General features: G+C 36.7%; 1 long non-coding RNA gene across 6 annotated transcripts in view; it reads left to right on the top strand.

Moving 5' to 3' along the window:
* Nucleotides 1-15,018, top strand: part of LOC131827154 (uncharacterized) — a 65,493-nt gene that overhangs the window by 474 nt on the left and 50,001 nt on the right. For all 6 annotated transcript variants that reach the window (XR_009351915.1, XR_009351914.1, XR_009351913.1 and 3 more), the window contains exon 2: nucleotides 597-696. This is a non-coding gene — a long non-coding RNA (uncharacterized LOC131827154). The remainder of the gene's footprint in view (nucleotides 1-596; nucleotides 697-15,018) is intronic.

Below are 15,018 nucleotides of genomic sequence, written 5' to 3'. Positions count from 1 at the left end.
GGGTTTGCCTAGCGGAGCGCAGGCGGGGCTGGGGTCTGGGAGGCCCTGACCCCCCAGACCCTTCTTTCCTAGCTCTGAGATCACCTAAGCTGTGGCTGGGCCGCCATGACAGGCCCCACCGTGCCCGGAGGCCAGGGGCCATGGGGCTAGGTTTGCCCCAGTCTTCCCCCACGTGCCTCTTCCTTCCACTCCTGCAGCCTTAGACGAGGCCTTGGGGGGGTGGGGGGTGGGGGTAAGGGAGCAGGGAGTGCAATCCATGCAGATAGGAAACTACTGAGATGTTTCAGAATTCTTAGTAAGGCGTGAATAATCCTGAAGGTGTTTTGGGAGTTCGAGAAAAATATTTTCTTTTAGTAAGAGCAGCCCTCATGTAACGAATCCCCGGTCTGCCTTGTCCTATTCCACCCTCACAACAGCCTCACAAATCTCAATGTTTACCCCATTTTACAGATAAGGAAAATGGGGTTCAATAGCCTGCCTGGCAGAGCCCTAGAAATCAGTGCAGTTACGCATCCAATTCAGAAGATCCTTTCTTAAAAACCCAGACTGTTTGAAGTAGTAGCCCCCTTCTGTGATTTTGCTTTCCTCCATTTCAGTTACCTGTGGTCAACCTCCTTCTGGAATAGATGACCTTCCTTTTGAGATACAGGCAGAAAGTCAGTAGCTTCTTCTCAAGGCACACCTCATTCTCCTCAGGTAGGCATTTTGTCATCTCACATCATCACAAGAAGGGTGAGTACAGTTAGATACGATATTTTGAGAGAAGCCACATTTATATAACCTTTAGTGCAGTATATTGTTAAAATCGTTCTATTAATTAGTTATGATTGTTAATCTCTTACTGTGCCTAATTTATAAATTAAAATGTATCAGATAGCCATGTAGAGCATAAAACATGGTATATATAGTATAGTTTATAAGATAGATACATAATCAGTATAGGTGGTTCAGTCTGGCAATAGATAATGGTTTCAGGTATCCACTGGGGGGTCTTGAAACATATTTCTGCAGTTAAGGGTGGATTACCGTAATTACATTATGCCTACGCTCTGAGGTGCAACTACTCTGAAATTCTGTCTGCTCTTCCCATAAGTTCCCTCATCCCGGTGCACTGAGGAGGATTTCCAAATGCTTAACACACTCTTTGTTCTTTGACCAAATTAGGTAACACGTGTCGTGTCCCTGGCATCTGTTTCACCAGGTTTTCTTAACCTCCACAATTCCGGCCCAGGGCGAGGCAAACACTTCTACCTGAGGAAGTAGGCAAAACCCTTTATTCCATACACACACACAGAACACCACAGCACCAGCCTTCTAACAACCAGGAGTCACTAACTCCCAGCTTCTAAGGAAACTGGGAGTAGACCACAGTAGGAAAATCTTTGGGTCAAATAACTTATAGAATCCAAGTTCTTCATTTTACTGATGTCAAAATTGAGACCCAATAAAGAGCAGAATCAGTGCAGGTCACATGGTGGGTGTGGTCTCCAGGAGACTTTCTACAGTGCACTAGCCATGGAAGGACAAAATGGTAGTTCTCGGGCCGGATAAAATAATGGTATACTCATCATGGTGAAAGTTAACGTGTTTTGATGCTGTGTGCGAGGCAAAGCCCTCACTCACCTCCAGATCCCTAAATATGGTCTAAATTCTACATGCAGGTTTTAAGAGAGTTTCATGTAAAAGCATATAGATATAGTGAGGCCATTCCAGCAAAATAAAAAAGAGGTTATGTATTTACAGATAACTTGAACTAAACATAAAGAAACAACTCCTCTTCCTTCCCTCCTCTTCCTTCTTCCTCCTCCTCCTCTTTTTCTTTTTCTTCTTCCTCTTTTTTCTTTCTTCTTTATCCCTAATTCTTCCAAAAGTCTTAGAGGCACCCATTTCTCCTCTAGCATGGTACACTCTCGGGGGACGTGGGTGGCTCCATCAGTTAAGTGTCTGCCTTCGGCTCAGGTCATGATCCCAGGATCCTGGGATCCCAGGATCCTGGGATCGAGCCCCACATTGGACTCCCTGCTCAGCGGGGGATTCTGCTCCCCTTCTCTCCCTGTCCCTGCTCCTGTTTCTTGCTCTCACTCTTGCTCTCTCTCTCTCTCTCTTAAATAAATAAATAAAATCTTTTCTAAAAATGTGAAAAACTAAAAATAAATAAATAAAATGGAATGATACTCTGAGCATCTAACAAGAGGATGAATCAGTCGTTAAAGTTTATTCCCACTCTGCTCCCAGCAACTCTCTCTCTCTCTCTCTCTCTCTCTCTCACACACACACACACACACAGAGAACAGGCTTTTTTGTCAGAGAAAAGGATAGGTGAAAAGTGTTTATATCTTCAGAATCACTGGAAGTACTATTTCCCAATAGTGTGTCCTGCTCCACTTCCCAGTATGAATGTTTAACCTCAAGACTGAGTATTCATTTGTTGGAATGAGATCTCAATCTTGTCTCCCCTCTCCAGACATTTTCTTTTAGTGACTATCCAGGGAGTATCCATTTGCAGCCTTTATGCTCCTTTTCTAAACCCCATGGCAAAAATTATAATACCCATAGTCATCAGGGGCAAAAGCAAAAAGAACAAGTCTCTGAGGAATGGGACCTAGTTTTATTAGTTGTGTCTTGCAGACGGGAGTTAAATATTGAATTTACATCTAGATACCTTGAGGCTCTATACCAAGAATTATTAGAATTAGCTCATTCTCATTTTCGAAGCAAGCCAACAAAAGAACCAGTTTTTCTATCTAAAAGGTTTACAAAAAATGATTCTAAATAAAGAACTATACAATATAAAAGCAGAATACTATCAGACCTAGTACAGTCTAAAAGAATATAGTGACAGTTTTTCACCAAAAAGGAAGTTATAAAGGGAGATTTCTCCTTCCCATAACTGTCTAAGATTTCTGAAACAATGAGGCAGATATGTTGGTCTGAAACACCAAGACAGGTATCTTGGTACCAAAGACTGGATCCTCCCCTATAGTGGCTGTTGTCCTTTTTGACTTAAATCTGTGAAACTGCAAAGGAAGCAGTTTGTCTCTTGGCCCCTCCCCCAATTTGAGCATTGTCTGCCCCTTTGCACCTCCCTTTCCTGTCTCTTGCCAGGTATCCTAGCCTTTCTACCCTTCAAGGAAGAGGTGTTCTCCCTGCTTTACTCTCTCACTTCCCTTATTCATCAAATCAAATTTCTTAACCCTTTATGTTGGGAAAGATAACATACATACAGAAAAGAAGTTCACAGACAAAATTGTATGACGACTTATTACAAGGCAGACACCAATGTCAGGTCGTGAATTGCAGTCAGTCCTCTAAAAGCTTCTCCCTCCAATCTGGATTTTCATGGTAATCAACTCATAGTTTAACCATAAGTATCCACCCCAAAACACAATTAAGTAGGTTGTCTGGTTTTGACATTTATATAAATGGAATCATACAATATGACCCATTTGTGCTAGACTTGGTTCCCTTAAGGTATTATTTACAAAATTCTTTTTCAAGTAGCTGTAGCTCATTCTTCTATTGTATGTAAATAGCACAGTTTATTTATTCATTCTACGACTGATAAGCATCTGGATGACTTCCAGCTTCTGACTATTGTTAATGTTGCTGCAATGAATATTTTGTACATGTCTCTTGATGCACATGTGTATACATTTCTGGATGATATATATGAGGGGCATTGTGAGGTCATGCTATGTGTATATTCAGCTTGAGTAGATTCTGCCGATTTCTCAGATTTATACCAATTCACAACCAGCAGCATAAGTTTCCTCAGTTCTTCACATCCTTGAGGATTGGAATAGTATTCAAATTTTTACAATAGACATTCTGGTTGAGTATATAGCCATATCTCGGGGTGGAACTTGACCTTTCTTGATGAATAATGAGGTTGGGAGAACTTTTTTAGGTGATTGTTTGCCATTTGAATGTCCTCTTTTGATAAGTACCAATTCAAGTATCTGCCCATTTTTATGTCATCTTATTCTTTTATAAGTGTTCTTTGTATATTGTTGTTAGCAGCTCTTTGTTAGTTATGCTTTGAAAATGTACTCCTCCATTCTGTGTCTTACATCTTATAAATCTTAATGGTATCTTTTGATAAATAGTAGAAGTTCTTAAGTATTAAATAACCAAATTTATTTTTTATGATTGTTTATAGCTTGTTAGAAAATTTTTATATATATATTCCAGAGATTTATTGTTTTGCCTTCTACAATTAAATCTGTGATCCAACATGATGAATATTTTTATCCTAGGGTATGAAAATGTGAAGGCATAAGAGTGTAAAGATTATTTTTTTCCATTATAAACAGGTAATTTTACAGCTTCATTCATTAAAAGGATTTTCCTTTCCTCACAATTTTTCAGTGCCTCTTTTGTTAAAATTAATTATACACCTGTCTATGGACTTTTTCTGGGCCCTCTCTTCTATTCTTTTGGTTTATTTATCAGTATTTATACCAAAATCACATTGCCTTGATTATTATGATTTATAAAAAATTCTTAATATTCAGTAAAACAAGGCATTTCATTTTGCTCTTCAATTTATTAATTTTAGAATTAGCTTCACATGTTTTAAAAGAGCCACTGGGATTTTGATTAGATTGCAATAAATCTATACATCAGTTTAGAAAGAAATAGTATTTAAAACAAATAAGTTCCCAATCCATAAAATTGCTGTATCTTTCTATTTAGTTATATCTTTAATTTGTTGCAGTGATGTTTTATGATTTTGCACATAGATATTTTGTGCATATTGTTAGACACTTACTTAGGTAATATTTTTACTACTTTAGATACCTTTTTAAAATTTGATTTTTGGGGTGCCTGGTGACTCAGTCGTTAAGCATCCACCTTCACTTGGGTCATGACCCCAGCGTGCTGATATCCAGGCCCATACTGGGCTCCCTGCTTGACGGGGAGCCTGCTCCGCCCTCTCTAGCTGTCTCGTGCTTGTGTTCTCTCTCTTGCTCTCTCTGTTATAAATAAATAAAATCTTTTAAAAAAAATGTTTGATTTTCCGTGATTTGTTGTGATGAGAAAACAGCTGATTTCTGTGTATTGATCTTTTATCCACATAACTACTGTCATGCATTAATTTTAAAAATTTAACTGAAACATTTTATGTTCTCAATATAGATGGCCATATATTATTCATGCATAATGACAATTTTATGTTTCTAATTTTCTTATCTTTTATGTATTTTTCTAGACTTGCCATCCTACTTAGGAATTTGAGTACAATGTTGAATATGAGTGAGGATAGTGCAGATTAGAGTTTTACTTCATCTTAAAGGAGTAGATATTAAATAAAATAATGTCATACCTTTGTCATAGATATACTTTATCAGATAATCAGATAAGGGAGGAGGGTTCCCTTATACCGCTTTTTGCTAAAAAAAAAAAAAAATGGGGGGAGTTGGGGAAGGGCAAGAGAGAGGAGGAGGGGAGAGGGAGAAAGAGAATCTCAAGCAGACTTCTGAGTGTGGAGCCCTACTCCGGGCTTGATCTCACAGCCCTAAGATCATGACCTGAATGGAAATCAAGAGGCAGACCCTTAACTGACTGAGCAAGGCACTTCTTGCTAAAAATTTTTTATCAAGAGTGGATATTAAATATTATTAAACAACTTTTCTGTATCTACTGAGTTGATAATTTTCCTCCTTGGTTCTATTAAACTAATGAATTATGTTTTTTAAATGGTAAACTAATATTCACAGTATAAACCTTACTCATTCTTGCTTATATATTTTTGATGTTTGCTGATATTTTGTTTACAGGTTTTTTTAAAAAATATTTATTTGTTAGAGAGAGAGAGAGAGACAGAGCGCAAGCACAGGCAGACAGAGTGGCAGACTAGAGGCAGAGGGAGAAACAGGCTCCTTGCCAAGCAAGGAGCCTGATGTGGGACTCAATCCCAGGACGCTGGGATCATGACCTGAGCCGAAGGCAGCTGCTTAACCAACTGAGCAACCCAGGCGTCCCTTGTTTACAGTTTTTACAACTATGCCCATGAGTCAGATTGGTCTGTAGTTGTCTTTTCTCAAAAAAATTTTTTAAGAGTTTATTTATTTGAGAGAAAGAGAGAGCTGAAGCAGGGGGAAGGGCAGAGGGAGAGGGACAAGCAGACTCCCCACTTAGTGTGGTGCCAACTTAGGGCTTGATCCCAGACCCCGAGGTCATGACCTGAACTGATGGCAGATGTTTAACCATCTGGGCCACCCAGGCACCCCTCTCTCATACATAATATTCTTATGAGGTATTGGTGTAGAGTAATGATCACCTCAGAGATAGGGAGTGGTTTTTATTTTTCTTTCCTCAAAGATTATATAAATTTTTGACATTGATGTGTATAGCTCATTGATATTTAGCTTTTCATATTTTTTAATATTCTCTTTTCCAGACATATATTTCCTCCTAGGTATGACCATAGCTATATCCCTGAAGATTTAATCAGTTGTATTTTCATTATTATTCTTTTCAAAGTGTCTGTATTTCTATTGTGGTAGAGATTTTTCTAGCTATCTTTTTATTTTGTTCTTTTTCTAATATATAGCTTAATAATCTTGTCACAGAATATACTCTATATGAATTCAGTCCTTTGAAATTTGTTGAAACTTGCTTTATGGCCCAGCTATGGTCAATATTAATATTATTATGTACATGCTTGAAAAGAAGGTATTTTTTGCAGTCCTTGGATTAACTATTATATATATGTCAGTTAGCTCAAACTTGTCAACCATGTTGTTTAAATTCTCAGTTTTGTACTCATTTTTTGTTTGTTCTGTCATTTTCTGAAAGATGTTATACTACAGTCTCCCACTCTGTGAGTTTTTAAATTTATTTTTACTCTGTATGTTCCATTGTTGCTATGTTTTAAGGCTGTATTTTTAGAGGTTACTTTTAGTATGATATTTTACAAATTTAGAATGATTAGGTCTTCATGATAAATCAAAGTAATTAATATTTTGAGATGGACTTCTTCACCTCTAGTAACTTTTCTGCCTTCAAGTCTCTGTCTGATGTTAATACAGTTCGGTTGATGTTTTATGGTACCTATTTTTTCCTTAATTTGTGTCAGTTTTTTTTTAACCTCCATACTTTAGAAGTGTCTTTTGTAAATAACAAAGGATTAGGGCTGTTTGCTCATGGTTTTTATTCAATCACATGATCACTGCTCTTAACTGAGACATTTAAACATTTTGGGTTACATCTCTGTCCCATTGAGCGCTATCTATCTATTTCGGTATTCCTTTAACCCTTTTTACTTACCTTCTTTTGGACTATTTCATATTAATTCATCTTTTCCCCTCTGTTTATCCATTTGTCCCACCAGATCCACTTTCCATCCTTTTCCACCAGCTTTGGGCTGCAGGAAGGTCAGTTTTATGTATGACGTAAGCTTCCTTGCTGTCTGAATTTTAGTTGGTCTCGTTCACTGGGAAGGCACCAGCAGGACATTGAACAGTGGGAAGAATATGAAGTTGGGATACTTATTCTCTTTTTCCCCTATCTGCCAATTTGCACAGTTGCTCTCCTGTGTGCCAATTGCTTGTATAGGTATTACCTAACCCTCTTCATAGGACTATATGGAAATTTCAAGCTGGGAGAACCAACAAATGCTGATACTCTGGCTACTGCTATTGCAGTGAGTGACAAAAAGCCCTTGTCTCTGACCCAGAATCTTGCATCCTTTGTCAGGGTCCTTGAAACTGCGTTAGAATAATTGTTCAATTTGTAATTTAGTCAAGTAAAATCTTAGACCCTTCACGGTTCTTAACACAGTAGAGTTCTGCACTATCTTATTTTGTTTGTATTTTGTTTTGTTTAAACTTTATAACACCTTTATAAAGAGCTCCTTTATTAAATGGTCTTCAAATTACCCAGCTAGAGTATACCATCTCTTTCCTGCTTTATTAAGTTGGAAGTAATGTACATTTTTACTATTCTTTCAGTGATTATATCAGAGATGACAACACATATCCTTGATTAACCAAAGTATATTTATTTAATTTCACCAACTTTCCAGGCAATGCAAGGATCTTAAAATACTTATCTCTGTTTAACCTCCTGTCAACTTTTATGCCACTGTTTTGTATGTAAATCTCTGCCTATGTTCGTGTGTATTGTGTCTTCATAACGTATCATTAGCATCATTTGACAGTTGATACTCATTTGTTTTGCCATAGATTTACCTTATTGTTGGTCTTCATTCTTTCTGAAGTCACTGAACTTTAATCTATAATTTCTTCAACTGATGAGTCTCCTGGTAATTGATTATCTGTTTTGTTTGTCTGAAAAAAGTTTTGATTACCTTTACTTTTCAACATATAACAACTATATTGGGATATAGTTCACATACCATACAATTCACCACTTGAAAGTACAATTTAGTGGCTTTTAAGGTATACACAGATTTTTGCAATCAACATTACAATCAACTTTAGTATGCTTTTATGATCCCAGAAAAAGACCATACCCTTTAGTCACTCTGCATTTTACCCATGCAACCCAGGTAATCACTAATTTACTTTCTGTCTCTATAGACCTTCTTATTCGGAACATTTCATATAAAAGAAATCATATAAAATGTGGTCTTTCATGACCGGTTGCATTCACTTAGCACAAGTTTTCAAAGTTCATATGTATGGCATGTATCAGTATTCTGTTCCTTTTTAATTGAGGAACAATGTTCTATCATATGTATGTACATTTTGTTTATTCATCAATCAGTTGATTGATATTTGGATTTTTTTTTCACTTTTTGGATATTGTGAATAGTGCCACAATGAACGTTTGCATACAAATTTTTCATTTCTCTTTGTAACTGCAGAGCCATATGATAACTCCATGTTTAATCACTGAAAGAACTGCCAGAATATTTCCCAAAGTGCCTGTACCATTTTACTTTCATACCAGCAATGTATAAGGGTTCCAGTTTCTCCCCATTCTGATTAACATTTGTTATTATCTGTCTTTTCAGTATACCCATTCCAGTGGATGCCATGTAATATCTCATTATGGTTTTGAATTTGCATTTCCCAGAGGGCTAATGATGTTAACCTTTCGTGTGCTTATTGACCATATGTATATTTTCTTTGGAGATATGTCAGATCCTTTCCCACTCTTGAATTGAATTACTTGTCTTTTTATTACTGACTTTAAAAAATTCTTTACATACAAGTTTGTTATACTTATGATGTGCAAATATTTTCTTCCATTTTGTGGGTTTTTTTTTTTACTTTTTTTGATGATATCTTTGGATCACAAAGTTTTTAATTTGATACATGTGCTTTTGGTGTCATATCTAAGAGGACTAAGGTGACAAAGATATACTGTTATACTTCTTTTAAGAGTTATAGTGTTCTTGCCTTTATATTTAAGTCTATGATACATTTTTATATATGATATAAGAAAGGAGTCCAACTTTTTCTTTTACATTTGTATATCCAGTTGTTTCCAACATCATTTATTGAAAAGACTAATTTTTTTTCATTGCACTGTCTTGAGATCCTTGTCAAAAATTAATTGACCATGAATATGAGAGTTTATTTCTGGACTTTCAGTTTTATTCTGTTGGTCTACATGTTTTTCTTATGCCACTAGTACACTATTTTCATTATGATAGGTTCGTAGTAAGTTTTGAAATTAAGAATTGTGAGTCCTCCAGGCTTATTCTTTTTAAGGATTTTTTAAGCTGTTCTGGGTCCCTTGAATTTCTTTTTGAATTTTAAAAACAACTTGTCAATTTCTGCAAAGGAACCAGCTGAGGTTTTCATAAGGATTACACTGAATCTGTGCTTCAATTTGGGGAGTATTTTCCTCTTAAAAATATCAGGTCTTCCAATCCACGAACATGGGATATCTTTCCATTCATTTAGGTCTTTGGTTTCTTTCAAACATGTTTTATAGTTTCCAGATTATAAATGTTATACTACTTTTCTTGAATTTATTACTAAGTACTTTGTCTTTTTGTTGCTAATGTAAATGGGATTGTTTTCTTAATTTCATTTTTTGATTGTTCATTCCTAGTTTATATAAATTAATTTTTGTATATTGATCTTATATCCTGCAACCCTATGAAACTCATTTATTCTAATAGTTTTGGGGGTTTTTATTGTTGTTTTAGTGGATTCCTTAGGATTTTATATCATGTTATTTGTAAATAGAGACAACTTAACTTTCATTTCCAATCTGGATATCTTTTATTTTGTCTTTCTTTTTCTTTTCTTTTCTTTTCTTTTCTTCTTCCTCCTCTTCCTCTTCTTCTCTCCTCCTCCTTCCTCTCCTTTGCTCCTTACCCCCCTTCTCTTCTTCCTTCTCCCCCTCCCTTCTCTTCCTCCTCCTCCTCCTCTCTTCTTTTCCTTCTTTTGTTTTTTCTTTTACCTAATTGCCCTGACTAGAACCTTTGGTATAATGTTGAATAGAAGTAGTGAGAACAAATATCCATGTCTTCTTTATTATTTATAGGGGGAATTATTCAGTCTTTTAGCCTTAAGTACTATGTTAGCTGTTGGTTGGAATAGTGTCTTTTATCAACTGAAAAAGTTAACTTCCATTCCTACTTTTTGAGTGCTTTTATTATGAAGAAGCATAGGATTTTGTTTATGGCTCTTTTCTGCTCAATTTCCTATTTAAAGGGTGTCATATTGGCTATAGAATTCTTGGTTGGCACTACTTTCTTACAACACTTTGAATGTATGCTTCCATTGCTCCAGCTTTATTATTTATATTGAGAAACTGACTCAAATTATCATTTACTTTAAAAGTAATTTGACTTCTATCCACCCTTCCCCTTACTCTCAAGGTTTTCTTTTATTCTGGTTTTTTAGCCATTTCACTGTGATGTACTTAGGCAAGGATTTCCTTTTATTTCTCTTACAGTTTGTAAGTGGACTTGAATTTGTTACAATATTTTTTTATCAATTTGGAAATGTTTCCAGACATTTTCTGTGTAAATAGTACTTTCCCCTTTTTCTCTTTTCTCCCTTTTTGGGATTCTAATTATACATATATTAAACCTTATCATGGTGCCCTCCTTGTCTTTTAACCTTTTTTATGTATTACCAACTTTTTTATTTCCCCATGCTTTATTGTAGGTATTTTTTCCCTGATAGCTGAGTCTAAGATATTAATCAACTCATCCATTCATACATAATTTTGGATATCCTATTTTAAATTTCTGAGTATCTGCTACAATTCTCAATCTTGTCTCTTATACCTTGAAAATAATAGGCGTTATTTGAAATATGCTTTTGAAAATGCCTGTATATGAAGCCCCTGTTTCTCTATAGTGTAATTCTATTATATTTTATTCATGCCTTACTATCTTTTTGTGTACCTGGTTATTTGCTTTTATTGCTTAACTGATACTTATTTGCAAAAGAACTTTAGAAATAATTATAGGCCTAGGATGATGCTGTTGTACCCAAGTTTTCGCGTCCGAGAGACCACCAAGGAGCCACACTGATGCAATCACATGAGGGTTTATTTGAGAAGCTTAAACTTGGGCCCAAGTATACCCAACACAGTGGAGTAGGGACTTGGACCCCGAGGTGACATGCTTAAGTTTGGGCCCAAGTATACCCGACACAACGGAGTAGAGACTTGGATCCCGAGCTTAGTTAAGGCAGGGCTATTTATGGGTTCCTGTTACTAAAGCAGGGTGGGGCTTCCTGGAACTAAAGCAGGGTGGGGGTCTCTGGAACTAAAGTAGGGTGGGACTTCCTGGAACTAAAGTAAAGTAGGGGAAAGTTCAGCCCTTGGGTACAGGGGTCTGAGAAGGCTGCCAGAGCTAAGATGGCTGTACCTATGCTAAGGCTAAACCTGAGGTGGGATGGCCTTGATTTTTCTCGGTCTCCACAATGCTAATAGCTTCATTTATTTTTTTTTAATATTTTTTTAAGATTTTATTTATTTATTTGAGAGAAAGAGAGAAATAGAAAGAGCATGAGGAGGAGGGGGAGAGGGAGAAGCAGGGTCCCCACTGAGCAGGGTGCTGGATGCAGTGCTCCATCCCAGGACCTCAGGATCATGACCTGAGCTGAAGGCAGATGCTTAACCAACTGAGCCACCCAGGCGCCTTAGTAGATTCCTTTAGAAAAGATTATGTTTGATTCTGCCTGGTTCCTGAAGGAACTAGTTAAGTATTGTTTTTAATGGATTCCTTAGGATTTTATATCATATCATTTGCAAATAGATTTTATATCATGTCATTTGCAAAGAGCAAATAGAAGTAACTTCTGGAGCTACCTCATTTAGAGATGACTCAAAGCTAAGCTTTTGGTCCCTTAAAGACTTACCTACTCTAATTCTCTATCAGTGCTAGAGTACATCTTCTTGGTGAACCATCCCACATCAAAGGGTATTACCCAAGTCTTCTTCCCTGCTGTTACCATGCCTTGTTATTTTAGCTCTCAAGAGAGCATAAAAAGTTGCTCCGCCTTTCCACTATCCTCTAGAATTGACAAAATGCTTCATTTGATCAAGCATCTTCATCCAATCTTAACCTATTAAAATAGGACTTTTGTAATCTCCATGCCCCCCCCCCATGTAATGCTAATAGTACTAGCAAAGCAATTTTTAAACTGTGGAAAAGACTTAATTATCTATCTGAACTAAGAGCCATACAGTTTTTTCAGTGGCTCTTAGAAATTAAAGACTACCCTGAGTGTAAGTTCTTTTGAGATAGGGGGTACTGCTGTGGCCTGCTAGTGCTGGACCTACTTCATAGGAACACAGTCTATTGGAGATCCCATTATCCTCTGGTAAGTAGCCTTCTGCCACAAATGGCCATTTTAAATAATCTTTGCACCTAATTAAAAATGAAGCTCCTAGGAGCGAAAAAGGAGTTGACATGCAAAGCTACCTGCACTTCTTATGAATTTATTCACCCATCTCCTACCATGGCCTTCAGATGTTCAATCTGATTTATGTAAAAATTTTGGCATCTTATAAATTCCTATAATGCCCCAATTAAGTCCCATTACTAGAAATATTTTAGCAAATTTCTGATATGCCTGCCTGTCTTGCTCTTGCTTTGTGAGAAGAAATTTGGAATTCCAAAAGTCTGACACTTTTGTGAGCTACTACATTCAGTATAATATCATTTTTTTAAAAAATTGGAAAAGAAAACCACAACACTACTCTAGGGAGCATGTTTTATTCTCTAGCCCTGAAAGCAATACCGTTAGTGAGTCCCTATCAGCACACCTGTGCATGCCTGTCTTTATTAGATCAAAAATGTGCAGTTTCCTACTCTCCTGAGTTCCAAATGCCTCATGAGATTCTGCCACCAACTTTTTAAATGAAAGTGTAAAGTGCAGCTATTTTCTATTTCAACTTTCATTACTTTCAGTGGCTGGGTATATTTCCTTTCTCACTGTTGTTATTTTTCAATGTAAACAAATTAGGTGTCTCTTATTTATACATCAGTGCCAGTAGAGCCAAAGACTAGACTTTGAAAGAATGTCTTAAATGAACATCTGGATTAAATAAGAAAGAAAGAGAGAGGGAGAGGGAAAGAGAGAAAAAGAGAAAGAGGAAGGCAGGCAGGCAGGAAGGAAGGAGATAGTGGCAGGATAAAATGTATGTGAAAATTTACTTAAGGAACATTCTGCAGGAACGGAAATCTCAGGTAACAGTTTTTAAACCAGCAAAGCTCCATGGATTTTGGCCTGAGGAAATATGACTGGGATACCTAGAGAAATGCTGATCTTACATTATTTCCCTAAGGATTTTCTTTTTGCTCATGGTTCTAAGGAACTTGGATTTTCCAAGAAAATTAGAATATACCTGCAAAGTTCAAATGCTTGTGTAAGAAAGCTCAGTGTCACTATTATAGTCTATTTACAATATTTTGCACTTTGTGTACAAATGCTACATTTGGACTTAGTTTATGTTTCTTTTCTTATACTCAGCAGTAGCTTTGACTTCTTTTTGCATATTTTGGTTGCTGCTGTTGTTTTTAATGTTATCTTGCTGTGTGTATGCAAGCCACCTCAGATGTTTTTGGAATGAACTTCGTGATGGAGAGATGAATATGATAGTAGTTAATAGTTTATAATGATTACCGTATAGTCTACTGTTTTGTGAAAGGCTAAATGACCTGCAAAGTGGGTATGGACAAAGCCAGACAAACATTTTGTTAAGGCTATTTTGATTCTGTCTTTTCCCTTCTACTTGTGTCTAGCTGCTGTGTCTTAGGTATCTCTCTTTTATTGGATGCTTGAATACCAAAGGAATAGGAGGAAACTAGAGATAAGATTTCAACTTCTCTTCCAACCTAGTCCCACTAAGGATCATCTTAATGTACCTGCTTGATGTGCCTGCTTCACATTTCCTCTTCCAACCCTCAGATGTCTCTCTTATAAGAAAATTTACCCATTGTGAAGATGATGCCTAGATAGGTGTGCTCTTTGTTAATTTAAGATGGGTCATTTGTTCCTTTCTTAATGCAGAATATACTGTCTAATAGGGATAGTGTTCGAATAGTAAGCCAAACCAGACCTTGTCTCAGGCATTAAGAAATTTGGTTAATATATTAGCAAGCAGGGGGTGCCTGGGTGGCTCAGTGGGTTAAGCTGCTGCCTTCAGCTCAGGTCATGATCTCAGGGTCCTGTGATCGAGTCCCACATCGGGCTCTTTGCTCAGTAGGGAGCCTGCTTCCCTCTCTCTCTCTCTCTCTGCCTGCCTCTCTACCTACTTGTGATCTCTCTCTGTCAAATAAATAAATAAAATCTTTAAAAAATATATATATATATTAGCAAGCACATGATTTTATAGGAGTATAATTGACAGCTTAGAAATAGGTGCGGGAAAAATGACATTCCTTCTGGCTTGATACTGAAATCTAGTCTTTGATCCTGAACTGCTATTTTTCTTAATGGCAGATACTCAATTGAGTTCATTCTTTTTTATCTACTGATTTCTCTTTGCCACATGAGGATTCACAAGTCCTGCTCAAAATTTAGTTCATAATTCTATCTTTTTCTCTCATTACCCCTGGCTTCACCATAA

This window comes from Mustela lutreola, chromosome 3 (genome assembly GCF_030435805.1).
Source record: "Mustela lutreola isolate mMusLut2 chromosome 3, mMusLut2.pri, whole genome shotgun sequence".
Lineage (NCBI taxonomy): Eukaryota > Metazoa > Chordata > Mammalia > Carnivora > Mustelidae > Mustela > Mustela lutreola.
Note: the sequence above shows the minus strand (reverse complement) of the source record. Positions and strands in the feature narration are given on the sequence as shown.